The 27027-nt window shown below is 38.2% G+C and overlaps 1 protein-coding gene across 13 annotated transcripts in view; it reads right to left on the bottom strand.

The window, feature by feature from the left end:
* Positions 1 to 27027, bottom strand: part of LOC102235878 (neuronal cell adhesion molecule-like) — a 101260-nt gene extending 74233 nt beyond the window's left edge. For 8 of the 13 annotated variants that reach the window (XM_023325787.1, XM_023325790.1, XM_023325785.1 and 5 more), the window contains exon 1: positions 26863 to 27025. The gene's annotated coding sequence lies outside the window, so the exon portion shown is untranslated. Of the gene's footprint in view, positions 1 to 20010; positions 20072 to 26862 lie in introns of all 13 variants that reach the window. The other 5 variants (XM_023325770.1, XM_023325789.1, XM_023325781.1 and 2 more) reach the window with 4 other exon arrangements.

The following is a 27027-nucleotide window of genomic DNA, read 5'->3' as shown; positions in this document are numbered from 1 at the left end:
CTTAAGAGGTAGGTCAACACAAATCAGTTCGTAATTATGTTTCTATTTCTCACCTGCTTCTTGTTTACAACAAATTTCCTGCTTTAAGGTCAGAACTACAAGTATGAAGCTCAGGAAGTTTGTTCCCACAGTGGATCCATTTGTATGATTGATGTAAAAGTGGATGGAAGTCATGTTTGACATGCCATGTTTGAGAGAACATCTCTCTCTTATGTCATTTTTCATAAGGGAGAGGTTAAAGGTAAGGCTAATTTCCAAAGGTGAAACTTGAGTGATTAAAGTTTACCTGTGGTGAACTATAGTCACTAAAAATGCCATCAAAAAACTGAACCAAACAATTTTTTGATGGTGGTTTGATTCCGAAAAATCTGGGTATATTATCAACTTCTCAATATGTCACATTGCAACCTGAAGGTTTAACATTATTTATTTTTATTTATTTTTTGTGTCAAACACAAAGCAGAAGGAAAACAACACATGGTGTCCTTATACAAAAAAACTGAGAAATGTTCAGAGGATGCAAGTACTTTTGAAAAGCACTGTCAATCAGATAAAACATTTAAAGAAAGATTTATTTGATGCAAACATGTTTTATACACAATAGAATGAAAGGCTCATAAAAGCCTTTTTGTTCTATTATATGGGATGTTAGGAATTCCTAACACCAAAGCAACAGTAAAGGAGAAAAGTTGCATAAATATTTATCTTAGGACATATGTGCATCTCTTACATTGAGTGCATGGGCCTTCTGACTTCATATTGCATTGGCCGCCTCCAGTGAATGGACACAGAAAGTTAACCACAAAATGGTTTCTAAACTCTGGCTAAAAGCTTTGAACAAGCACACACCTGTTCAAATAAAAAGAAAAACAGATGGCAAAGAAAAGGCCTAGTGAAAAACATCAAACTATCTGCCTTGAAGCAAATACGTGGACAGTTTTTTGATGAGCACAAAGCAGAAATAAGCACATTCTTAGTCAGTCCAAAAAACTGTCAGTGTGATCCTTTGCTTCCTGCTCTTTCTTTCAAAAGAAAGTCCACACTGTGCTTAATAACTCAATAGAAATACAAAAGAGACAAAAAGAAAATAACTTCCGCGCGCTCTGTTAATACACATATTGCTAAAAATAAACAAATCTGATCCAAGCTGCAGATGGCGGGCTGTGAGTGATGGTATGCTACGGTGCTCTGCGGTAAAGGAGAGAGCATGAATCAGCCTGTTTGAGGCAGACTTACACATGGACACCCCAACGCACGCACACACACACACTTCATGTAGCAGCAGATGAAGAGAATAAATGAAGGGAGGCTGATAGATGAGAAATATATAGAGAAAAAAAAGATAATGAAAGTTAAAAGAACAGTGAAAAAGTGAAGGTAATGATAAGATATACATGATGGCATGCATATCTAAGGAAGGACATTCATATGGGAAGCTGTATGTCTGTTTGTCATAATATCACGATACATAAATACCTTGTTGTTTGTGTGTATGTTTAGAATGAAATGAATGAGTCACACAAACAAATAAAGCTAGGTAAACACTGAAATTAAATCACCTCTAAAGTAGCTTGACTTTATTTAATTTTGCAGAGTTCCTTGTAAATGACTCATCTGTTCAAATAGTTTCATCTCCGTTAAAAGTGGACAAGCACTTTTCAAGAACCTCCTAGGAAAAATGAACAAAATGTTTTAGATCAAAGGCCTAACCTGCTGGAGACTCAACTGGAAAGCAGGCAGGTAAACCAGCAGGAACCAGAGAAAGTTTCCAACAGCCTTCAGCCATTGTTAAAATTCAATCTAATGTTATCACACCCATATATTAAGCTGAGCGTCGGTTCCCATCAGCTACTGTTTTTCACAAGCAGGTATTGCTTTTCATTGTAACTATTTTATTACTTGCTTAATGTGATTCCTCAATTAGGATGTATGGCAAACCTCACATATATCAGTAGGATATTATCTTAAATTTATGCTGTCATGGATTACCATCAAATAATGCCCACATCATCACACATCAAACTGCTAACAGACCATAAAACAATGATGGATAACCAAAATATTTCCTCTTATTGGCTCTGACTAGTGATTGGCAGGTCAAAATTAAATATATTCATATATATAATGTAAGCTGGATTGGTCTGTAAGTATAAATACAATGTGCTTTAACACACTTTGGAATCAAAAATACCTTTATAAAACAACCTGGAGAACAATTTCATTTTAAAGTCACTATTTTATTTTACATTTGTTTTTTTAATTAAGTGAAAGTATAGTAAATTATACTATATAAATAGTATTGCATAAAGAAAACAGAACTAGAAGTTGAAGAGACCAATGAACATCTAACTGATGTTAGATGTTCATTGGTCTCTTCAACTTCTAGTCAAGGCAACAAAATCAAGGCATCTAACATGAATTGCACCAGAGCAAAACACTAAAACAAAAACACATCTATAGGTAAAATAGGAGATTGTGATCTCTAAAAGTGTCACAGTAAATATTTGTCTGTTAAGTTTGCCCAGTGTTTGCTTCACTCAGTGGAGGAAGACCACATAGTTATTCCTCCCTCCTGGCATTCCTGTCTCCTTCTCCCTTTCTTCTTCACCTATTTCTCCTTTGCCCCTCATCTCTCCTTTCCTTCAAGGAGCCCCTGATCCATGGTGCAGGTGACAGCTCAGACACAATGAGATGATATCACTGGTCAAACCCGAGCAGCTTGTCTGCGTGCTGCACAACAGCAGACGGCTGCAGTCTGACTCAGGAACGCTGCTTAGTTAGTTGGACAAAGAGTAGAAAGGATAAGAAAGAAGAAGGGAAGAAGGAGGTGGGAGGAGGAGAGAAGACCAACATGCACCATAGTCAGACTGATGGAAAAAAGGAAGGTGAAGGATGTAGTATGGTCATTATATCTGTAAGGAAGGTATTCAGAGATAGTCTGCGTGGCTGTGTGAGTGTGGGTTGGACTGCAAACTGGGCTTCCTTTTAATTACACTTTTGCTCCCTCTTTTTCTTCCTCCTCCACTGTGTGACATGCAGACACACACACAACAAACAGTACATGCCACACCTGCCATGAGGAAGATTAGATTTACATAGCATCAATAATTCACCCCCCCTGAACACAGAAAACACACAGAGAGTCTGGGTTTCTCCAGAATGGCCAAAAAACTGCAGAGCCCCATAATGATGCTGAAATAAGCAGAAAGTCCTTTCACTGACCGATCACTGGTCAAACTAAGCAAACAAACTAGTTTAAGCTGTGCAAACACAAACAAGAAGAAGGCTTCTGGCAGTTTTCTATTTTTAGAAACACCTGACTTAAAAAAAAAAAAGAAAAAACATTTCTTGGCATCCAATTCCCAAACCTCTCACTGCTCACTGGGAACACTGACGAAGGCAGGCTTTTATCTCAACAACTGCGTTATGTATGAGCCAAAATTTTCATCGTCCTTCGTGTAGCAGCCAAATGCAGGATGCAAATGTGTTTCTGGTGTTGTTTTAAGCTGCTGTTGTTTTGTTTTTCTCCAGTCAGCTAATACTTATTCCTCAGATGGGTGATTTATTGCGGCCAGATGCCATTAGTAAGGAATCCATCATGCTTGTGCTTTCTGACTTTAAGCTGTGCAAAACTATTGTTTTGAATATTGTTTTGCTAGTTTTAGCCCCAAACAGATTTTAGAGGTCCAGTGAAATGCATCGAAGTAAAATACTCACAATAGCAAATAAATGTTACCTCTTCACTCTACACTTTTGAGACTGATGAGGCTTTAATAGGATTTACATTACAGCTTGAAGTAAATATGAGGTTTTTAAAGTTACTGTTTCAAATGGATGTAATGTATTTGTAAAAGAGATTAAAAATAAATACAGACTCAGCCACAGGGATGTTGATCTGTGGCAGAATAACAATGTAATGACATGTCGAGTATTTTTAACTCCATGTTAAAGTTGTAAATAAAGCAGGCGCAGTGCCATTTATAACCAATCTGGGATTTTTTTTTTTCCACAGAGAAAATAAATATTCATAAAAGATATTTATGGCTGCGCTAAATCTTCTGAAGTAACACGGAGAACTCACAGGTTCACTGCAAGGTTAGACTTTGTGATTGTCAGAGAAATTGCAAAAAATACCCTGGAGACACCGCCTAGATATTAGGTATTGGTTAGTGTGTTGGATTTTTTCAAGCAGCCGTGGTTTACTTAAAAAATTACTTGCCTGCACATATTTCATCTCACTAGCTGGAAACTTAGACTTTCAAAGTTGCATTTGAACAACTATTTTGGTGAATGAAAAAAACAAACCCATAATACAAGCAGGTGGAGGGTTTGTGATGTTTTCTTGTTTAGCATGCACATCTTACATCTTTATAGTTAAATTGCTTGTTAATCCACCAAACACATGGCAGTAGCTCAGTGTATTTAGGCATTGATGTGTCTTTAAATGTTGCTTGCCCTCGAATTTTCTCATACTAACAACTCTCACAGAAAACAGTCCAAAAAAGGAAATTTTCTAGTGGTCGTCAGCTTTGTGGGCGAAATCTTTTGTTAATGTCAGAGGTCAGAGGAGAAGCAGCAGATTGGCTTTAGACAATAAAAAAGTAACAATTACTCAAATAGCTATTTGTTACAATCAAATTGTGGTAAACCATCTCTGTGCAGCAGATGGCGCTACAGCAGCAGATGACCTGTTCCTAGCAAATTCAGCTGGGAACAGGAAACTGAGGCTAGAATCAAATGATAGAGTCTGAATTTTTGGTGAAAAAGAACAAACTCATCCTGTCTTGTGATTCAAACTGATTGTGATAAGTTTTTTTTTCCAAACTCTTAGTAACTAATCTTTGTTTAATATTTACATCCTATTTGGTGTAGGTTGCAGTCCATGTCCATCCCTTTATAACCACAGTGTACCCACAGGCACATTAACAATGGAGCAAATGGAACAACTGGAGCCCCATTTTAGCTTTGACTCAAAAGATAAATCCTGTGACCTGAATAATTAACTTCATAAAGTTTTGGTTACTTTGGTTTTTAAAAAAACAAAAGAAATAACCTAAAAATAGATGTGAGATTTAATTGCTACATTTTAGACCCACCTTCCTTCATTTCTGAGAGCTCAGTCCACCTCACCCCTAGGAACATTATTTGGAAGCAAAAGTAGAATAATAACAAAACCCAGTCAGTCAGTTATTTTTGAGAGGAGGTAAATGGATGTAAATCAACTTATTATGTGTGCTGCCTCTCATTCACTCACCATTAGTATATGGTCTTTATATAATACCAGATGGTTTGTTGCAAAGAACCATCTGGAAGCAGCTCAGTGTAAAAACCTTTCTGAAAAAGGTTACTGTTCTCTAAAAAATACTTGATGAAAAAAAAAGAATAAGGCATCTGTCTAACTTAGTGAGGCTTAATCAAATCAATGAAATAAGCAGAACAGAATAGAAATGGTGCATGCGGCTACAGAGCGGTTTATAATTTATCATCATAGCAAATTCAAGCCCAAAGCTACCAGAAAGGAAGATGTTGTTTGAATATTTTGAAGCTTGGAGGGTGACTTATTTTCAGTCTCGTAAGAGATTAGCTTTGCAAAGTAAGCTTAGCTGACCACATAGTGAGAGCAATGCATTTAACCAAGGAAGATCCTTTAATATGAAACTACCTGAGCAAGTATTTCAAGATGTAGTACTTGTAAACACTTAACTGTGAATCAAATAGCCCCGTTTATTGGAATGCACCCTTAATGGATTCAAATGCCCTATATATGTTCAGCCTCTGGTGTTATAAAGTATACAGTCAAAAGCTTATGTATTGATCAAAGGACTCCATTAGCCTTTTGATCTGTGTTTTTATTGGAGACATGTTAAGAATCTAGCTTTAAGATGTTTTGAGAAGACAAATCTTTGCACTGACAGCAGGTCAACTCATAACAATTGCACTTATAGTGGATACTCGCTTTCCACTGCCTAAACACGCAATAGTAAACAAGAATGTACGTTTGGAGGATACAATCAAGAAACCCTGGCACAAACAGAATAGAGCATTGTCCAATCTTTTAAAAGATTTGAGTTTGGTATCTTCTTGGAAGGAGTCATTTCTTCACTTGGATGCCAAGCACAGAAGGGGGGCTGGAATTTTAAGGAGAGAGTAACAATTGGGCTTTTATTTCGTCAGAACTGCATAATTATTGAGGTTAATTCAACTCGGAGCTTGTGCACTATTGTCTTTGAATATAGCTGCCACCGCTTAAATGAATAAATTAGTGACAAAACAAAGCAAACAGACAAGCTGTGCCTCAATGCACAATGTCAGAGAGACTGCCTCCAAGGATAAGATGAAGCTTTGTGGGGGGGAACCCTTTAGTTTGATTTTCTGGAGACAACAGCTTTGTCATTTACAGGCATTTGGGCCTGGGTTTTTCTCACTGATGTGATTTCTTTGGTATCTGTGAAACATGCACAGGTACTTACAACATAGAGAAGTTTCAGGCAGCCTGACTGCTGCATATGGGATGTAATATTTTTGAAGGTAAATGAATGAACACACTTTCAAATGGTGAGAGAGGGGTGTTTTGAATCTACATTTGTTGTCCATTAAATGTAAACTAGAAAACAAGAAAGAAAGACAGAAAAATAAATCTTAGCTGTTGGATTTAAACTAGTCAACCTTTTTCTTTTTGTTGCCTTTTCAGTGACTAAATTCAAAGTTAAATATAAAAATTGCTGAATTTCTTTTATACAAAAGTCAACTGGATGTCTTGGGACTGAACGTGTCAAAGTCTAAACCCACACTAGAAGCTACTTGAAGCTGTTTATAATAATGGTGCTTTGAACTAAAGATCAGTCGCCACCTTCAGTCACTGGCATGCTGGCACAGAGCCCTTGACTTTCCCCTGGCCTGTATAGATAAAATAATGCCTCATATGCTCTACTTTTGTTCCTGCCAATGCCAATAATGTGAGCAAATGACACTACAAAGCCTGTTGCTCTCTCATGAACCAATGTAGGAAAACAATTCTTCAAACCTATAGGGACAAAGAGTGGCACTAGCAGTTCATGTTTTTGAACTAGTGTTTCACAGAAAATGTGGCAGATCCATAAAGAGGTAAGTTCCTTTTGTAAAACTAAAACCTTTTCCTTTTAACTTGTAAAACCAATTGAGCTTCTGTAAACTCAGCTACAGGTCATCTGCCCTAAACTACCAATGTTAGATGAATTTACTGTTTCACCAGAGCCAGATTCATCCACCATTAATGTAAAGCTGGGTTAAAGCAGCATCTTCTTTATAAATTTCAAGTGAAGTCCTTTATAGCTCACATCTATTGTTTATTACAGGATTGGAGGAAGATAAAGGAATGAAAGGAAGGTAGAAAAATAAAACCATGCAAGAACTCTATCAACAGAAGAAAAGTGGACCAGGATTTTTCTTTGCCCATTCCACTACCTTCACTCCACACCTTCCTTCTCCATTTTCACTTTCTCTTCATCAAAAAGTCTTTTTATCTCTTCCCAAACTGACTCTCTCCGAGCTATATCTATGAAACACACCGTTCGTGTGAATACGAAGGTAGCACAGCTGCACAGCCAGAAAGATACTGCACTTTCTGAACCTCAAAGCTTGCTTATATATATTTGAACTCCAAACAGCAGTAATAAATAAATGAGCTCAGCTTCCTGTTCACTCAACTGTAACCACTGCTGAAATTAAATTGGTTCAGTCAACAGCGTCATATCTAAGTTTACATCATTATTTTCTACAGTGATATTTGTCTTCTGAGGTGGGAATTGTATTTATCTAAAAATGTCCGTCTGGGCTTCTACGTGTGTGTGTGTGTGTGTGTGTGTGTGTGTGTGTGTGTGTGTGTGTGTGTGTGTGTGTGTGTGTGTGTGTGTGTGTGTGTGTGTGTGTGTGTGTGTTCGAGCATTGGTGTTTGTTTGTCAGGCACTTGACAAGACTGATGACCGTTCGACAGCCACACAGAGCTCTTGTCAGGGAGGATTATCCCTCTGAGTGGTGCTGAGGGGCCAAAGACAGCTTGGGTTCAGGAGAGGGCCTGAGTGGTCTCTATCTTCAGGATCTACTTCTCATATCTAATCTGAGAGGACAGTGAGGAGTGGCTGACCAGCACTTCTGTCTGTCTGGGTACATCTGACCTTTCAAAGTGCTTCTTGAGTGTTTAGTCACAAAATAAAGAATTAAAGGACAGACCAACAAATCTTTAGCTGAAATATTCTAAAATAAGGCTCCCAAACTGTAGTGAATGTGTCATGTAGAAGCAGAAAACTGCGTATATGCCAACCTTCTTAGATTTAGTTTAAATTTGGTCTCATTTGACCAGAGCACCTTTTCTACTACATGTTCACAGTGATTCTATGTGCCTGTCTTGTATTTTTTTCCACAATAGCTTTTTCCTTACTGCTGTTCCGTAAATTTAGCATTGTGGAGGCGCAACTAATAGATATTATTTCCTCAGATTCTCCCACCTCCGCTGGGGATCTCTGCAGCTCCTCCAGAGTTATTATAGCACTCTTGACTGTAATTACACTTATGCCATGCTGGTTAAAATTTCAGAGAATGGATTGAACAGTGCTTTTTGAGCTTTTCAGAGCTTGGGATAATGTTTTATAGCTTACCCCAGCTTTAAACCTGTCTACTTTTTCTCCCTGACCTGTCATGTTCTTTAGTCTTCATGATGACATGTGTTCACTAATGTGACAAACATCTCAGGTCTTAGCAGATGAAAAAAATTAAGACCATGTAACTTATTTTTTCACTTCATAGCATGGTTACATGAAGTTAATGGCTGTAACAGAAAAACGAGAAAAAGTTGAAAGATTAAGAGTTTATCTTGCAAGGCAATGTAAAGCAGAAATCCTACTTTTTTTTTATAAAGGTATGCAAGGAATTAAACTACAAATTTCCCCTGCTACAGGTGCAGCTGCTGACAAGCTCATCTGGTGTCACAGTAATCACTGCATTCAGAAAGTATGAAAAGTCCCAGCAACAGAAGAATGGCCTGGATCAACACTTTATTCCACATTTCCTCTCTTCATGCAGAGATCACAATGCCAGTTAAAGCTGTCTGCTTCTTTTCCTTCCACTGTGTACTCATTATTGAGTGGCAAGTTAAATAGCCCCACAGAGTGGCAGGCATCCTGATCCCGGTGTGCCTTTCACATGGTAAACAGTTTCAAATGGGCCCGGTATTGTGCGGCTATAATACAGCATCTGCTTTATGGCATGGAAAAAATGCATTGTCACCAAGTGGCATTGAAAGAGCCATTCAGGGGCTGCCAGGGCCTCACCAAAACGCTAAGGCTTTGACAGTGACACGGGCTGGTGGGTGGTGGTCAAGCGGCCTGCATTCTGGTTGGAAGCCGCTGCTGCAGAGCAATCGGCCAGGCCAAAAAACTGAAATGTAGGTGCAGACGACTCCAGAGACAGAAGATCTTTGTAGTCTGGCCATGTTTGAGAAGACTGCACAGTGCAAACTAGTCAATACCCCGCATAACTTCAGTGAAGCTAAAACCCTCTCCAATGAATACATCCGTTCTCAATGCAGCAGCATAGCGGGTCAGAGTACTGCAGTGAGCACTGGACCTTGGCCAGACTGGAATGAGACACTATGCAGCCCGAGACAGAAGATGCCCCTTATCCCTTAACTCTCCATTAAACATTTAGAGCACCACTACTGCATTCTCCTTCACTGAAAGCTGCTGCTTCTGCTTTTGGTGAAAAAATAAAACTTATCTGGATCACAGAAATGTTAGGACTGGTCATTTCTACCAACATTATGCCAACATAAATCATACAGAATAATGCACATTTGTGTTGAGTAGTTACACACTTTATATTTCCTTGGAAAAATATAAGGTAACTGAAGCAGAGAATAAAGAAACAGGACAGCATCATAACTGAAGCTATTTAAATCTGACCTCAGGGAATAAGATGTTATCTTGAGTTATATTTAATCCACACTGCGAACAAATTTGAGTAGGAAGAGACAAATAATAAGCTATGATTACACTTGAGCAAATGAGTTTCCTTTTCTGAAATGATGCAGGAGTTAATATAAGCCCACACCTAAAAATAAAAATAAAAAAGTGTTATATATGTGGGCTGTGGACTAAGCTCCTTGTCATAGGATGAAAAAAAATAGAGTATCATCCCTTCTTCCCCAACTGTTAAAATAGACAAAGCTTCCTGAACTTTCTTCTCTTTAACAGCTAAATAGATACATAAAAGTCACTTTTTTCTACTTACAAAAAAAACCAAACAAAAAAAAAGTCATGGCTTGCTTATGAAAGTTGTGGCTTCTCCACTAATAACGTTATTTCAAACAAACTTTTCTCAACAAGTTAGCACGATATGGGAATGATGCCACAGCTGATTTAGGAGTGCTCTGCTTGCACGGAAAAAAGTGGGATTGCTATTTGTTTTTATGCTAAACACTATAAGCGATAAAAGCTAATCATAGAGCATTTCTATCCAGTTAATGCATTCACAAATTTCATTGAGAAGTTCTTCTTCTGAGTGGAAGTAATTTCAGTGTTTTGAAGTGTCCCAGTCAAAAGAGAAACTGATAGAAAATCTGTTGGAGCTAAGCTGAAGGCAAGGAGGCCCTCCTACATGAAAGATTTTGAGCTCATCACAACAGATAAAAACATGAAAATACCAGTGGAAACATGAAAATACTGGTCAATAAATATAAGAAAGGTTGAAAGATTCGATTGCTCTTTTTATTTCTTTTCAGAAACAAATTCTTTGTTAAATGGAACTACTTTTAGATCTGAATCTGCCTGAGGTTTAAATAGCTTTGGGCTTAGTTGTAGATGGGCATCGTGTGTCCTGTGTTGTGTTTTCCCTGCTTCTCATGTACCTGCCACTATATCAGCAAAGCCAGTGACAGCGGAGATAGAGGTGTTCACTTCAAGGGCCATCAAATACAATGTAGGGAGGAGTGCAACACTTTGCTGTTTGGAATACTGTACACAAAACAAGTCTTCTTACAGCAACAGATAATAAATAACAATGCTATGACACACTTTTATGACACTATGAAGTGCAGGTGAAAGCAATAGAAAAAAATGGAAGCAATTCTCGATAAGTGGAAGCCTAGATAAGTGTAGTGCCAGTGCTACAAAAAAGAAAACCAGAGCCTTACAAATTTGTTTCATTAATATTTTATAATACAAAGCTTTCAGGAATGTTGTTAGGTCTGAACGTTGCCTCTGCTGTGCTGCAACTGACTGTGACTGCAAGTATTGTGAACATCTTAAGAGGGTTGGAATAATTATTCTAATTTTCTTTATTTGTTAAATCGGTAAAGTTTGTTGTGAATGTTCTTTCAAATGTTTGAACCCACACAATGTAAATTCAGAGGGTACTTGAATTTAACTGGCAAAAACACAGTAAAGATAACAATCCTAATATCCTTGAAAAAAGCCTGCTGGGTCCTCAGTTTTTTCTTGGAACTTAACTTTTTATCTAAGAGCTTGAAGTTTAATTGGAATCTCACTCTTATACTGTATGTAGCTCATAATTAAATTTTTTTTGAATACACCTGCCAGAGTAAATTTTACACACTCTAAGCTGTCTTCCATAATTCTCCAAGTACGTAACTTGGAAATTTAAAATGTAAAATTAAAAATAAATATCAACAAAGCTCAACATTTCACCAAAATGTTGTCATTTTTTCAACCCTCCTAATAGGTTTACATATTATTTTAATTCTGTCTTATCGGCACAACAATGTGAAATCTTATTCAAGGCAAGGTCTTCAAGTAGTTACATAACTCTCTGCTTTTATCAATAATCAATGGCTTTGCCTTTATACTTCCCACACACTGATGTATGTTACAAATCCATAAAAATAAAATGTAATGGATTTATGAGTATGAACAGCCCCTTTTAAAGTCATGCTACAGCATCTCAATTGGATTTATGTCCAAACTTACAAAACCCTAATTTTCATCTCACCATTTATCTCTCATAACCTTGTCAGGCACATGCCTCACATTCTGCTTTACCATCAGAAACACAGCCATGCTAAGGTTGTTCTAGTTCAGCAGGGGCTAAGTGGTGAATAAAGGAGGTTAACTGTGCAGTTGTCCAATGTTATGTAAAATAGCCACTTTTTTACCAGCTTACCATGTCTGATGGTGAAAAAGAGGAGGTGTGTCAGTCAGACTGAAGCTCTGTGACGAGTTGTCCTGGATAGGTTTTCTATTGCCACCTACTCCATTATGTGTCGCACAATATGTGTCGCAACAAGGCGTCATAGAAAAAGATGGACCTCGGTTCCAGAGATAATTTAGTGTTTTTAAAAGTTATTCAAAAAGCTTCTTTTCATTCTCGTCATTTGGGACGTACTCTTAAATCAGGACTGTCAAGGACACCATATCAGCAATGTTATGGTTCGCTTCAAAATTCACGTCCAAAATCCAATTTCAGCTGAGTCACAGCTTAGATAAACAGCCCTAGTCGAACAAACTCAGAGGTTTTTGTTCTGCAGCCAAATCGTCAGCTTGTGCTTTGGCTGCATTTTCATGCTAGGCGGGGGAAAACAGCTTGCAAACAATAAAATCCCCTGAGAAAGGAAACAGACATGACAAACCCTTGCAACTTCTTAACTTTTGTAGTGAAACAGAAGAGAAGAAAGTGGGTTGGGTATTGATAGTAGAATCCCATAAGCTTTCCCACATAGGCAGGGACACAATGAAGACAAAAGTACCAGGGGGAGAAGACTTATCCTCAGGCCCCCAACAGGTACATTGTTTAGAGCAATGAAAGGAGACATATGTATTTGGGGTTTATCTGGCTGAGATGGACCAAGTCCTGGGCACTTATTCTTTCTGATCATTCACCATATACCGATCTGTCTATGTTTCAAACACTGAGGACAGACTTATGAATTGGTTTCAAAGCCTCAAGGTTATGTATGACTTAGATAAAACTACATAAAAATCTGTCTTTCTCTCATTATGTCTTCTCAAAAACCTCCTCCTCCTGAACTGTTTCACACACTCCAACTTTAAAACCCAAAATATTTCATTTGACCTTCACTCCGATTTAGTTTGGACTGTGTGTAGGATGGCATGACTGACATTTTAAACCTGTGGTGTGGTTTGGGTGGGTGGGTGGGTTCAGTTTGAATGGATTTCATCATCACTACCCCCTCCTTACGTCTTCCCCAGATCCAGATTATGGGAACCTGGTTATCACTCTCTCCCAGGGTAGGTTTTTAGGTGCACAACCAGCATAATCCTTCAGTATGACTTGTGACACCAGAGGCTTAATTAGATTTTTTTTGACAATGCACAACTAAAAAAATCTATTCAATCTTATTTCTATGTAGCTGCTTTTCTGAATAATTAAATATTTTGTCACTGCAACTGAGGAAAAATTACTACTATCATCACTAACCCTAATTTTGAATTAAAATGTTCACCTAAATGAGAATGATAATCACGGGGACAATACTGGTGCTCAACAAGAGTTAGCATCTGTGCTTATGAAAAATGTTAAAAGTGATGTGGAAACAAGAGAGTCAGATAGAAAATGAAACGATGTGAGGAACAGAAACAGGTTTGAGATTGGGAGCCTGATGGCAAGTGGTAGAGATCAGAGTGTAATCTGTTCCCAGGGCAGCGAAGGATCCTTTTTAAAGTCCCGGAGGTTTAAATAATTCCTTAAGCTCTGAGCACTTCAGGATCTCGCAGACAGATGTGGGAATGAAACTATTGTTTTAATCATCACACTTCAGTCAAGCCAAGTCCAAATGCTTGGTACAAGTCTGGAATGAGGGTTTCACACTTGCTATGGGCTTGAATGTAATGTTACTTTTGGTGCTTTTATTATTTATTTGAATAGTTTTTGTTGTTTTCTGGCTGAAATGGCAATTCAAAAAAACATCTCCAATGATTTTTGCCTCTGGCATAATTCAGATTGTATGTTTGACCTCACTTTGTATTAAAAGGCCTTAGTTTTATTTGTTGGTTTTCTGACCTGTACATTCTGTTATTTCATTCAAAATCTACTGAATATTCATTTGGTGTATAATAATTTAAATCTCCAAAAGTACCATTAAAATATCCGAATTACTATGTCACGATAACTGTATGTAAACCTCTGAACCTCCTTAATAGTGAATACATTGGGCAGCTGATAAAATGCATAACAAATTTTTATCCTTTAAACCAAGCCAAACACATTTCATGAAAGCAGTGGGAACATCTAAAAAATGCCCTTTGCCTCCTGCAAATCCCAAAATGTCAACTACAATGAAGGCGCTAACATCAAAACTGGGAGCTATATGAATTCCACCTCAGTGATATATTACAAATGACCATGAGTAAATGCGTCCTATTTTTCTCTCCCAGGAACTGTGGAGGCGTGTGCCATGGCACGCAGTGAGCCCTCTGAGTAACACATCCACCATGATTCCACTCATGGAGAGATGTGGTCATTGTGCAGTGAGCCTCAGAGGCCCAAAACCAGCCAACCTTGAAGACCCAAGCTTTAGGTCTGCTCCAGACTCCAGTCTTTTCAGCTTCCAACAACACAATACTGACTAAATCCAAAAGAATGAAAGCCATTCACTTCCAACTTCCCAATATACAATGGTGGAATAGTGTGAGAGTGTGAAGAAAAGATAAGTAACTTTTTTTTTATGAATCATTCCCATATGCTTTTAACTCCACAGGGATTTGGTGATCACCAGAGGCACACTGACATCGAATCATGGATATTTCCACACGGACTTATTGATATTTCCACATAAATAGAGACAAACATAGTAGTGAAAACGCCCAGTGTTACCACAGACAGCTTTCAGACATTTGATTGGGTTATCAGGCTGGCCAGCCTCAGAGGAAATCCTGAACAAATGAAGCTGCCATTTGTCTGTTTGCCCTTCATCACAGCAAACCCAGTTCACAGAGAGAAAATTATCTCCAGGACAATTACCGTCTTCCAGCCTCTAAAGATGCCAAGTGAGAAGCCGGCAAAAGGACTGACCACAGGGAGATTATGCTGATTGTTATTCCTTTGCTACTTTGCTTGATTCCAAATTGCTTCAGTGCAAATCCCTAACACATACAGAGGGTGTCCTGCCTACAAATCAAAATATTTTAAAAGACTATAAAAATAAACTTTTGATGAAGAGAGGATAAAAAACATGATTATATATATTCACATACATATACTATAGGATAAGAGAAGGAAATCTATGTTTGTTAGTAGCAATGCAGTTTGAAATGATTGATGATTTTAATAAAATCTTAATGGCAAGGCATGCGTGTTACAGTTTTGGCTCTTTTAAATGTTTTTATTATTGGTTTGGTGTGGAAAGGTTTTGCAAGTAGTTGTTTTCTAGGAGCCATTTCTGAGATAAATAGTAAAAAATGGCATATTATACTGTCCTTCCAATTTTGATGAGTGGGTAAAAGAATTGGGTTTTAATGTCAAAAATGAATACCCTGGAGAAACAGTGATGGATTACTAACTAAATGTTCCCACACACACTAATCAACGTAAAAACGTACATTAACATTAAAGAAACTGTTTTAAGTGCCATTGGTGTGGAACTAGTGATCTGATCTAAAACACTTCTTAACATTGTATTTCTCTTCTCACTGCATAAATGTATTCAAATTAAAGGTTGGATTTAGTTCGTAGTAAGGCATCTTTAACAAGGGTTCCCAGTAAATGTGCATGTAAGAAAATACATATCTAGCAATATATAAAAAACTGCATTTGAAAAACATTATTTCTCAGATGTTTGTCCTGTGTAGGACAAACGTCAGTGCTGCAACATAATCCTCATAAAAAAGGAAGAATATGCAGTAGTAGCCTGGGAGGGTGACTCACTCTGCTAGTAAACATGTGTGGTGATCATTGTTGTTTCACATTAACATTAACTAATGCTCCATTTGAATCTCTGTAAACACATGAGCTCAGAACGGAACAGCTGATTGGTTTAAAGGAAGGAAAAAGGGATTTGGTGTGACAGCAGCACTAAATTTTATGATTCAAATGGTTTTCTGACCTCAATCCTACCTAATCATTTTGCAGCCTGGAAAAAGATTATGTGGGTACAGATTATGTTTTTTACAACATGTGGCATCAGAGATAAAAATATATATATCTTTGTTATTTATGCATTTTATTTTTAAAGAATGTTTCTGTATATCTTCTGGTGGACGGAGGGAATCTCAGATGTTATTCTGTCTCCTCTGGGACATGTTTTTTCTACCCTAGGAATCCCATGGCTGTGTTTGGGGGGGTTTAAGGGATGAAAAAGAGGGAAAGAAAAGCCCATTGGTCTCAGCTCCACAGAAACAGTCTCCAGAGCCAAGCTGTCATCCCGCTTGGATTAAGGGCCCTTCATTGGTGGCTACTGAACTGCTAGCATGTTCTTTTAGCCGGGGCTGGGCTGTGGGCGGGGTTAGAGGATGGATCAGAGGCCGAGGGCATTAGAAAAGCCTGGCCTAAATAAGATCTCGGGGTCAGAGAGACACATGAACCATGGCAAATTTGTTTCCAAGTCAACTTCATTCATGACTTGACAGCTAAAAGTCTTCCTCTTTCCAGTTGATTCATGGTCATATCTTGTGTGGGCATAATCTACACCTTGGATTTGCTTATATCTAAAATTCCCTTCTCCTATGACTTTACACGATGTAACATTCACCAACGGTTGGACAAGAACACAAATGCTTATAGTAGAAACACTAAATTCGTCATAAGCACAATTTGAGCTCTCAGTGACACAAAAGCGTACACAAATTTGTAGTCACCTCTGATGCAAATGTGCAAAAAGCCTGAAAATAAATTGATTGTTTTATTGAAGAAGAATAAAATAACATTGAAATATTTAGAAAAGAAACTGTGCATTAATTCAGTAGGGAAAAAGATACTAATAGATGCTAATGCTAACTGTGCTGGTTGCTAATTATTCACTTTGTACAGTTTGTTGTATCCTAACAATTCTTTTAAAGTAAATGAAATGTACTCAGGGACGGCTGATATAAGTGGGCTAAGCCCTCCCTGACATTTACAATAAAGTTGTTAAAATAAACAACTTAAAATTAAATACCTAAAAATAACTACATTTTAGAAGTAATGTATCACATTTTGTTAAATTTTCAACAAACCTGGTGTCAAACCACCTGGGGAAAATCCAGGGGTCTTTCCGAAGGGCTAACTTCTGACAGCACTATTCAGAATGATTGACAGGTGTCTAGCCACGCCCCCTCGGTTTGCGGCTACTTGGGGGTCAGTCCAGGGTCAGCCCGCGGCCACAGGATTCATCCAATCAGGATGGACTTGTCTCGAGCTCGAGTGTGTGTGGGAGTGGTTTGGCGTAGACTGAGAAGGAGCGATGGCGAGAAATATTAGCATAAACAAGGTGGATTATTTAGCCTTTTTGCGTCCCAGAAAAGTCATCAGAGTGAGCTTCTCTTTAAATAAGGTAGGCCTCATTTAAAAATATATTGTATCTTGTTTCATTTCATCAGTGTGATTGTACGGAAGCGCATTGCTACAAAAGCGCATTGCTATCATGCAGGGAAAAAAAATTCCGAGCACTATCACATTATAACGTAATATATTGAGATCTATGAATATCTCAATAAAAGATATTCATAGATATATTGAGATCTATGAATATATATATATCCACATCTATATATATAGATATAGATAGATATATATATAGATATATAAAGTATAGACCAAAAGTTTGGACACACAGTTGTATCCAAACTTTTGGTCTGTACTGTATATAGATATACTGTATATACCACCACTGATTGTACTAAATGTTTTCCAGTTATTAAAAGTTTCTACAATTGTTTAATCAGTAATCAGTAACACCAACTGAGGTAGTCACAGGTCCATAATTAACTTTTATAAAGGCAAGCCGGCTTCGGGAGTCAAAAGAATGATGAAGAGGTTGATGAAAAATGATTTAAGTGATCAGTCAACCACAGGATTTAAAAGTGTAAGAAAGACTTAGAAATAATTTTTGATGAGAAGAGAAAGAAAATGAGATATATATTTTAAATTAAAAGCCAACAATAGGATACTCTGAGTTCTCCTCACATTACAGGTTTAAAAAGACATGGCTTGGGGAAACTGAAATACAAATTGTATGCATAGTGCTGGTGTCAATGCTGCATCACATCTGCAGTGGTCCGACGCTACCAACTTCATAATTGAAATCTCAAAGCTGTGCGGGATATCACCACCTCCCCTTGAGATCTATGAATAGATAAGAGGCAGCTCAGAGGCAGCTTGTCTTTGCAGGTTAGGGACGGAAATGTTTCGGGAAAGAGGTTAGTGTCGAGGAAGGAGATTAAAAAAATATTGCGTGTTAGAAAACGTAACAACCGCTACATGGCAACCAGTTGTTTGGGTGTGATGCCGAGAAAAAATCTTTCCTGTCCTACAATCACAAATATTAACATGTGGTGCTAAACTCTAACAAAGTTGTGTTTAGTCAGATGAGTTTAAAATTCAGCAAGTAATATTCTAGGTGAATTTGGTGAGAAACAACAGAGGAACGTGTGTTGGAGGATGTGTGAAACTGTTACTGAGGTTCTGTTTCAAAGGCATTAGGCATCTTTTTAATCCTATGAAATACCAGGAGATTTCAAACATAGATCTATCTACTGTACCTCTGCAAGAAAATCCCAACGGCTCTCTTAACAGGATAAAGATTAAAATAATGTACAAGCATGTATACAAATAAATCAACACAGAAATGTTTACCCAGACACAAAATCTACCTTGTTCCCTGGTCATCCTTTTCCCCACACCAAAAACTTATGGGGTCAGCTGACAGGAAGAGAGCATAAGAACGAAACCAGGAGTCTGGACGGAGTCTGGACGATTGTGCAAAGATAAATAGTCAAATATTGCTCCATCTGAATAGTGTAACCTTCTAAAATGTTGTCAAAGAGTAAGTCTTGTTCTTTTGTTAAAAAGATATTGTAGTATTAACAGTAAGGGTGCCAAAAATTGTGCCACCACTTATTTTGTAAAAGGCAATCATTTATTAATATAGATATCTTTCCTCTCAAATAAAGGTATTTAAATTAATGTTAGATTTTTTCTGCATTTCTCAAATGAGACTGCGTAACTACAATACAAGGCTGCCAACAAATGAATCTTCTTTTGTAATTATTTAGCTATTCACATTGCAAATGATATCGATGCCTGTGCCAACTTGGAGTGAGATATGGGGTGCAGTTTTTTGTAATCTCCCTTCAGATTTAAGGAAGGATGGAGGCTTGAGAGCAGGCCATTCCAGAACACACTCGTCTTTAATGTCCCTGAATTTTGGACAGCCCATGACCCTGCCAGTGAAGTAATGCCCACCTCCTGTTGCTCTAAGGGCAGGAAAGGGAAGCACCGAGCGTTGTTATGTCCTGCTGCTGGGGCTCCAACAACCTTTCTAAACATCTGCTGCCCTTCCAAAGCTGGCAGGAGATTTAGTAGACCCAATGCTTCTCTGTGATGAAATCTGCCTTTCTGTCCCCTCTTCTACAGCAATAACAATGTGTTCAAAGAGAGACACAGCACCCGACTTTTTATTGTGTATCTTCTCCAATGTAACCCCTACGTCACCCTTCTACTCACACACACGCACCCTCATATATACGCACACACAGCAAGGAAGGGGCGAGAAAAGCCGCTCCACCAGTACAGACAGAGAAAACAGGCCCCTTTTGTTCCCCTTGCCCCTTCTCAACATCGCTGGTGGTACATGATCCGCCCCTCCTCCCAGGAACACCCTGAAAGCATCAAAACACTCCCCCTGATCCCCCCTCGCTTCACTGTTTCTCAAGAAATACACCCTGGATGCACATTTTTGTCTCATGTCCAGTTCCTCATACTCTATTTTGTAAATCTAAATAAGACTACATTAGATTGAGACATGAATAAAAGCAAGATGACATGACCTGCAGGGGCCAGAGAACATAAGCATAACACCAACACCATTACCTTCCATTATCCTGGTGACCCAGTTCAAAAGATGGCTCGATTGATGTCGCTCCCCCAGCAGCTGGTCACAACAACAACAAAAAAGACCATGTCTACGTGTTATTACACCCCTTTACTCTGTAACAGGGTGAAATAACATGACACATCTGATAATAGTGTTCCCTTGGCAACCCTGAGTGATTAGGCTTGATGACTGTCATGCTGCAGAGCTCTGGTGCAATATTGTGGTCACAGTGGGCCGTCACGGGATATCTACACTGACCTTTACACATCCACCATCTGTCAAGGCCCCTATTGGCCAAAAATAACACACTAATTTTAGAGGGAGAGGCCTTATTGAACAGGAGCTTGATAACTCATTTAGGACATAAAAACTCCAGTTATTATTTCTAATTAATGACCTAAAGCTAGAAGATTTTAAACAATTAAGCATTTACCTGTTGAGCAGTGTTTGTCCTGCCTCTGCTAATACTGGATCTAAAACTTAGTGGCATTTAATTAACATTTAGCTTCCTGCACACACAACAGCTTCACACGTCAGGGTTTTTAAACTTTTTTTATGTCAAGTTTAAAAATGTTCAAAAACTGCTAAAATTGTTCATCAATTCCCTACAGCTCAAAGTTCTTTAATATATTGTATCTAAAGCGACACGAAGGAAAGGTATGCAGTGATCGTCATTTTCTACAGCTTTATGGTAAAGCCGCAGTGTCCCAACTCTACCTGTTGCTGCACACTGCTGGAGAGTTGGTTGAAAATAGGCTAGTTAAAGAAAAAAAAAATCAGTAACTTGCAAATATCCCCAATAAAAAAACCCGACATTAATGCTGAGCAAAGGACTCCCACCAGTCATTCTTATTAAAACAACATTGGCAAGCTATCAGCTTGTTGGCAAGCTGTTCAGATAAAAGCAATCAGAAAATGTTATTCAATTTGTTTTAGAATCATTTTATTAATAATACAGTATTTAAAAAAATTATACATTTTACTCATACCCATCTATGCCAATTCCTGACTCAGTTTCCATTAAACTTTAAATATTAGCTCAGAATCTTGTATGACTGAGAGGAAAAGGTAAACAGTTGCAAGATCTCAAATTTTTTGGATCCAATCTTACAAAATCTTTGACCTACCACTGCCTTAGCCATGCTCAGGATGATGAGAGTGAAAGGATGCTCAGAAATTTCTAGTACCTAAAATCTCTAAATTAAAATGTCTATATCTCTGCAAAAGTAATACAATACCAGCAATAATAAAAATTATTTAATGTTCTAAGATTCAAGGTCGGATTTTTGAGAATGTTTGCAAGTAAAAGCATCAGAAATTAAAATAACTTGAGCAAGGAGTTACTTTAAGTGTACAATATTTAATGAGCATCCTTGAAAAGCTCTGCAAAAGATTAAAAAGTGGAATAAAGCAACAAGACTTCACATCTTTTCAGCTAATTAGTCAGGAGGGGTCCTGTGAGCAACACATAAATCCCCTCATTCACCCGTTTTTCCAAGCTATACGTCACAATTCCATTTGAACAGAACAATAAAAGTCTAAGCTGTAAACATCAACAGTTGCAGCTGCATTAAGTGGATTCACAGGAAAGTGTCAGTCCCTATTAGAGCTGCTGCCTAACTGCCTGTGAAACTGTAATTGCATCCACCACCTTGCCTACACGTACCATATACAGAGACAGACGGAAAGAGAGATGGGTTTTCATCTTTACATGATGAACATGTCTGTAAAACACTCTTTTGTGATGCATTTCTCTGACTCTGCATACATATATCTGAATTACAACCAAGTATTCAAGCATCCGTGAAGAAGGTGAGAGTGTCACTTCCCCTAATGAGGCGCACATCAGTCCCAAAGAGAGCCAAAAATGTTTGTGACAAGGGGTCCAGGCAATGTCAGTGTGCTGCGCTGACGTGTGTGACTGCTCTGCTGGGAAGAAACACCCAGGCCGAAGTGACACTAATGGATAGGCACGGGCTTCCATCAGTCCCTGGAGATTTGGCCTCATCTCAGCTGAGCTGCACACTCGCAATTCTCACAGCAATGACTGGATCATATATGGGTCCCCAGAGCACACTCAATCATCCGGTCAATCAGCAGGGCTGACACATGATGGTGAATTATTGAATTTTGCCTGTGCAATTTTTTTTGACAAGTAAACCATCATGGCTCATTGATGAGTGCTGAATGTGGTTTTCCTTCAGAGACATTAAGGAAAATAAGGACTCTGTCTGATCTTTTTTTTTCTTCCTCTTAGTCATTCGGTCATTGTCACCTTAGTTTTATTTCAAGGTAGAAGATCTGAAAAAGTATCCAGAGCATGCATACCATAAATTAATATCTAGTAAAAGATAGGTAAAATTTATAAAGTGTGAATTTGTGGAGCAGTCAGTATCTATTTTGCAGTAGACAGCAGTCACATTAATCTCAGTTTGGGGAATCGGAGCACCTTTCATGGGTGAGTCAAACCAACAACGTATTAGAGCATCTAATAGCTAATTTCTACCATTTAAAAAACAAAACCTTAAACATTTTGGAGTTACTTAAGGAAAATCTGTGTTGATTCAAGTATAAAAGTTACTGAAACGTGTTTGGCTAACACAGATCATTTTGCAAACACGAAGATGCTGGCATGTACCGTGGACTGTGTTCCAACACAGTCTGACAGCTAATGACCAAGTTACAGTTTGTCATTAGCTAAAGTGTTAACCTTATAAAAAAACTACTTGTTAAACTGTGTGTGAAAATTTGCAACGTAAAGGGTGATAGGTTATTTGTAAGATATGTGCCAATCAGTTTTATAGTTGAATTTTGATATTCTGATTTCCAGTTTTTGTAAAGGTTTGACCTGTTCATACATTTTAGCTGAGTCGGATATTTTTAAAGCACTTTAATTAATAAACATTAAGTTTTAATATTAATAAAGAATTATGTTTCTGAGTGGTCCAGTCAAAGTCCAGACCTAAGTCCAAATGAGAATCTGTGGAAAAACCTGAAACTTTCTGCTCGCAGACACTTTCCATATTCATTCCATATTCAGCTCCAGTTCATATGACTGAACTGGTGCTGTTTTGGAAAGAAGACAAGGCAGGAAATTTCACTCTCTAGATGTTCAAGCACTAAAATATTTGCAGCTTGAAGAAATTAAATCCAGTTCTAGGCCGTATTTACTCTGGAGAACTAAATACAAATGCACACTCTTCAGATTTTTAATTAAAAAGGGAAAATTGTTTGCCTTCTACTTCTTAATTACGCTCCATGTTTTGTTGGGCTATTGCAAGAAGAACCAGTGAAATATATTGATGTTTGCAGTTGCAAAGTGAGGAAATGTGAGAAAGAGTTTAAGAGGTGTCAGTACTTTAGCAAGGCCCTGTAAATGCCATCCATAATGAACGTTTTTCTCACTGACTGCAGCATCAGTCAGCTGGCTTGTTTAATCAGTTCCATCTGAGAATGACTGACATGAGTCTGTCTGCTACATAAACGAGTGTCCTTGTTGGGATAATCGCCAACTGAAAGGCTCCCAGGTTTAGTCCAGTTCCTCACAGCGATGATGTAATCATCAGCTCAAAGTGACACAGAAGAACGCTCTCTGTCAGTGGGGCACTTTGTTCCATCCTGCAGCATTCACATGCCACAGATAGCCGGTCACAGAAAGAGCCTCAATCGTTTCTCAGAGCATAGTCTGCGTACTTCTTCAGCCCACAGGGTGGAATTGGTGGCATTTTCCCTCCAAACACCCAAGCTTTTCCCACAGCCCCCAGAGCAGAGAACTAGCGCCATTGCTGGTTTTAGGTCAGGAGTGTGACTTAGACTGGCGCTCTCTCAATAACTCCGGCCAACGTGTGTCATCGTAATCCCTTAGTTATGCAAATCTCCCCCCGCCTTGGTGCCGTTTGCGCCGATGCTAAGAGTAAAAGATGGCAGCACAATGTAGGTCACTATCTTGTCCCGATTTCTCCTTATTTGTCAAGTGGGCCTGAAATGTTCCCTGTTAGCAGATCTCCAGGCAGCTGCAGAGCAATGCCTGCTCAAGAGACCACCAAAAAATCCAGCAACGCAGAGATATCTCCAGTCTTAATCTCCTGTTTCTGCATTAATGCTAACAAGGATAGAGGGATATTGTTATCTTCTTAGACAGATTAACTGTAGTCTGTGTGGAGTGAATAAACATCATTGGAAAGTGTGTCAGCCTTTTCAGAAAGCACTGAGGCTTCAGACAATAAAGCAGAGGTCATTAGCATTGTATTAATTTGGCCAACAGAGCAGAGAGTGAAAGTGTGCAGTCGAGGCATGTGTGTATGAGTGAGAGCGTCTGGGAGGATGACGAGGAGAAGGGGAAAGAGGGGTGTTGTTGAGATGTTGGATGATGGCGCGCTCCCCCCTGGCCAAAGCTTTGATTGGGGGCGAAGGGTGGGGGAGGCTAGACAGAAGAAAGAGGAGGGGGTAGAAAGCAAAGGATTGGGTGAGAATTGGATTTTTCTCAGTGCAACAATTGTTTGACTTGTGAAATGATGGCTGAGAGATGCAACTGGTGAAGTCTCAATGGGAGGCGGATATTGTGGGGAAAATTAGACCAAACAGGCTGGTCAGTGAAAGCCAAGATAGAGTTGTGATATGAGCATGACAGGAATTAAACATGTGGGCAGCAAATCAGCTTAGGATATGAGGGATTTTCTGTATTCAGGCAGCAATTTCATCCACACAGGAACTCAGCTACAATACAATTAAAAAAATAATAACTCTGGACATTAAAAAATATTAGTCACTAAAACTATCTACATTTTTATCAGACATAGTGAAATGTATCATATTGCTCAATAATTGCTTACTTTATCATTAGGTACTTTTATTCTTTAAAAATCACACATCTTGATGAGGTGTGGACTGATTAAAAGACTTCCACATCATTACAGATGTGACCAAAAATTTCACAGCTTCTCTTTTTTTTTTTTTTACGCCAAAATAAAAAAAAAACAGCCACATTAACCGTATAGGTATCATAATGTTATATTTAAAATATATCATTATTATTATACTTTTTAAAAGAAATATATAGACTAAACTTTAGCTAAATCTGGAAGTAGTTTTCAATTCAGCTTATATATTTAGAGCCATTAAAATGTAAAAGCACTTTACAAAAAAAATAGGGTCACTTTATTTCTATTACACAAAAATATTGACACCAATCAATTAATAAAAACGCAATACAATTCTGTAGAAAAATAAGATTCAATGTAAGCATTCAGGAAGTTAAGCCAACTTTCCAGCAGTACTGCACACTACAGGTGGTGACAGTAGAAAGTATCAACTCTCTTTCAACAGGAAGAAACATTTGCCAGAATCCAGTCATTGTGTTTTGATGCAACAATTTACTTTTGTGCTCCGCTTTAACAAGTTCAGCAACAACACTTGTCCAAACGTCCAACTAACTGCTAGCAAGCAAAGTTTCTTAACCTTAAGGCAGTGGTTGCCATTAACTCCTCCTTTCAGAGAAAGACCTGGTCCAGAAGGCACGCCAGCACAAGTTCCAAGTTAACTTTGAAAAATCGACATAAACACAAGAAAAATTAAAACAATCCGACTCAACATAATACAGGTACAAATCTAGTCTAGGAATAACTGCAGTATCCTTCTGTTACAGAAAGCTTAAAGGAGCTTTAAACTCCCCAAAGACACAAACACATCAGACATAAGAATACTCTAAAGATTTGGCATCATCACAATGTAAAGCAAAAGGAAGCACCTCTACCAAATTCCAAAAAATAACATGCAAAGAATTATATTATAATTTTCAGTTATATTTAACCTAAATTCTCAATATGCATTCTAAAATAATGATTACCATCCAAACAAATATTTAAATATACCTATGATGATAGTCTCTCAATAAGGTCTCAGCCTTGTGCAGAAGTAATATGACTTGAAATATGGGAAATATTTCTGGAAAACAACCTTAATTTAATTTCTTTATTTTAAGAACCAGCAAATGCTGAAAAAGACATTAGAAGTTTGTCAACAGACTGCTTGAAAGAACAGAAATCTATGTATAGTATTGTCTAATCTCTGTATGTTACACTTTAGCTACAGGCATATTGTTTTCCACTTTAGAGATAAAGACAGAAAATAACACCAAACCTTGGGGGACTCCTATTATAATGTTCAGAAACAGGCTTAAATGTTTTAAACTGGCTTAAATTCCCCAAAGTCCAAAAATATGACCAAGTCTGCCACACATACGCTTATGGTCAACATAACCAAATACTTTAATCGAATATATTTAAAATGTGCTTTATAATTTCAGTAACATTTGGGACTTAATCACTTTTTTTTCATTTTGATATGATTGGAAAAAATGGGTAGGAAAAATTAATCAAATATTTAGTTGGAATTTGGCTGAGTAAGTACAATCAGTAGGAATAATTTAACATAATATCTACTCAGAGATATTGATTAAAATCTATTCATAAGAAATGATAATTGTTACTATTTTTTTTTTTATCATATGTGAGGGTAGGACTAAATAAGTGGCAATCAGTCTTCTGTGCATCTTTTGAGCAACCTACAACTACAACAACACGTCGCTTTTGCAGTTGAGATGACTCCAAGTAATTTTCTCCAGCAGAACATAAATGTGAATACCAGAAAAGTACATTCGGCTTTCAGATGGCCCCTGAAGCCCAGCGAGGCAGCTGTCAAGAGGTTTGTGTTTGCAGAAACCCAGTATTCAGCTCAGAGTGCTCGAGCGGCTTCTTCGTCCACTCACTCGGGACAGTGAACTGTAAACTGCACCACACGCGCGAGCGCGCGTGTTGGTGCTACAAATTGTGTAATTTAGCGTTGCTTACCTGACTATTCCTCTTCGACGCCACACGCGAAGCCCGGTGTGCTCCGTCTCTTCAGCTCCCCCTCCACGGAGCGCTTTGCTGCTGCGCTGTTTATTTACGCGGAGTCCCGTTCAGTGCCGAGCCTCCTGCACTTGCCTCCTCCTCCTCCTCCTCCTCCTCTGCCTC

The sequence above is a fragment of the Xiphophorus maculatus genome, chromosome 2, assembly GCF_002775205.1.
Source record: "Xiphophorus maculatus strain JP 163 A chromosome 2, X_maculatus-5.0-male, whole genome shotgun sequence".
NCBI classification, from domain to species: domain Eukaryota; kingdom Metazoa; phylum Chordata; class Actinopteri; order Cyprinodontiformes; family Poeciliidae; genus Xiphophorus; species Xiphophorus maculatus.
The sequence above is the reverse complement of the archived record's forward strand: the minus strand, read 5'-3'. Positions and strand labels throughout refer to the sequence as shown.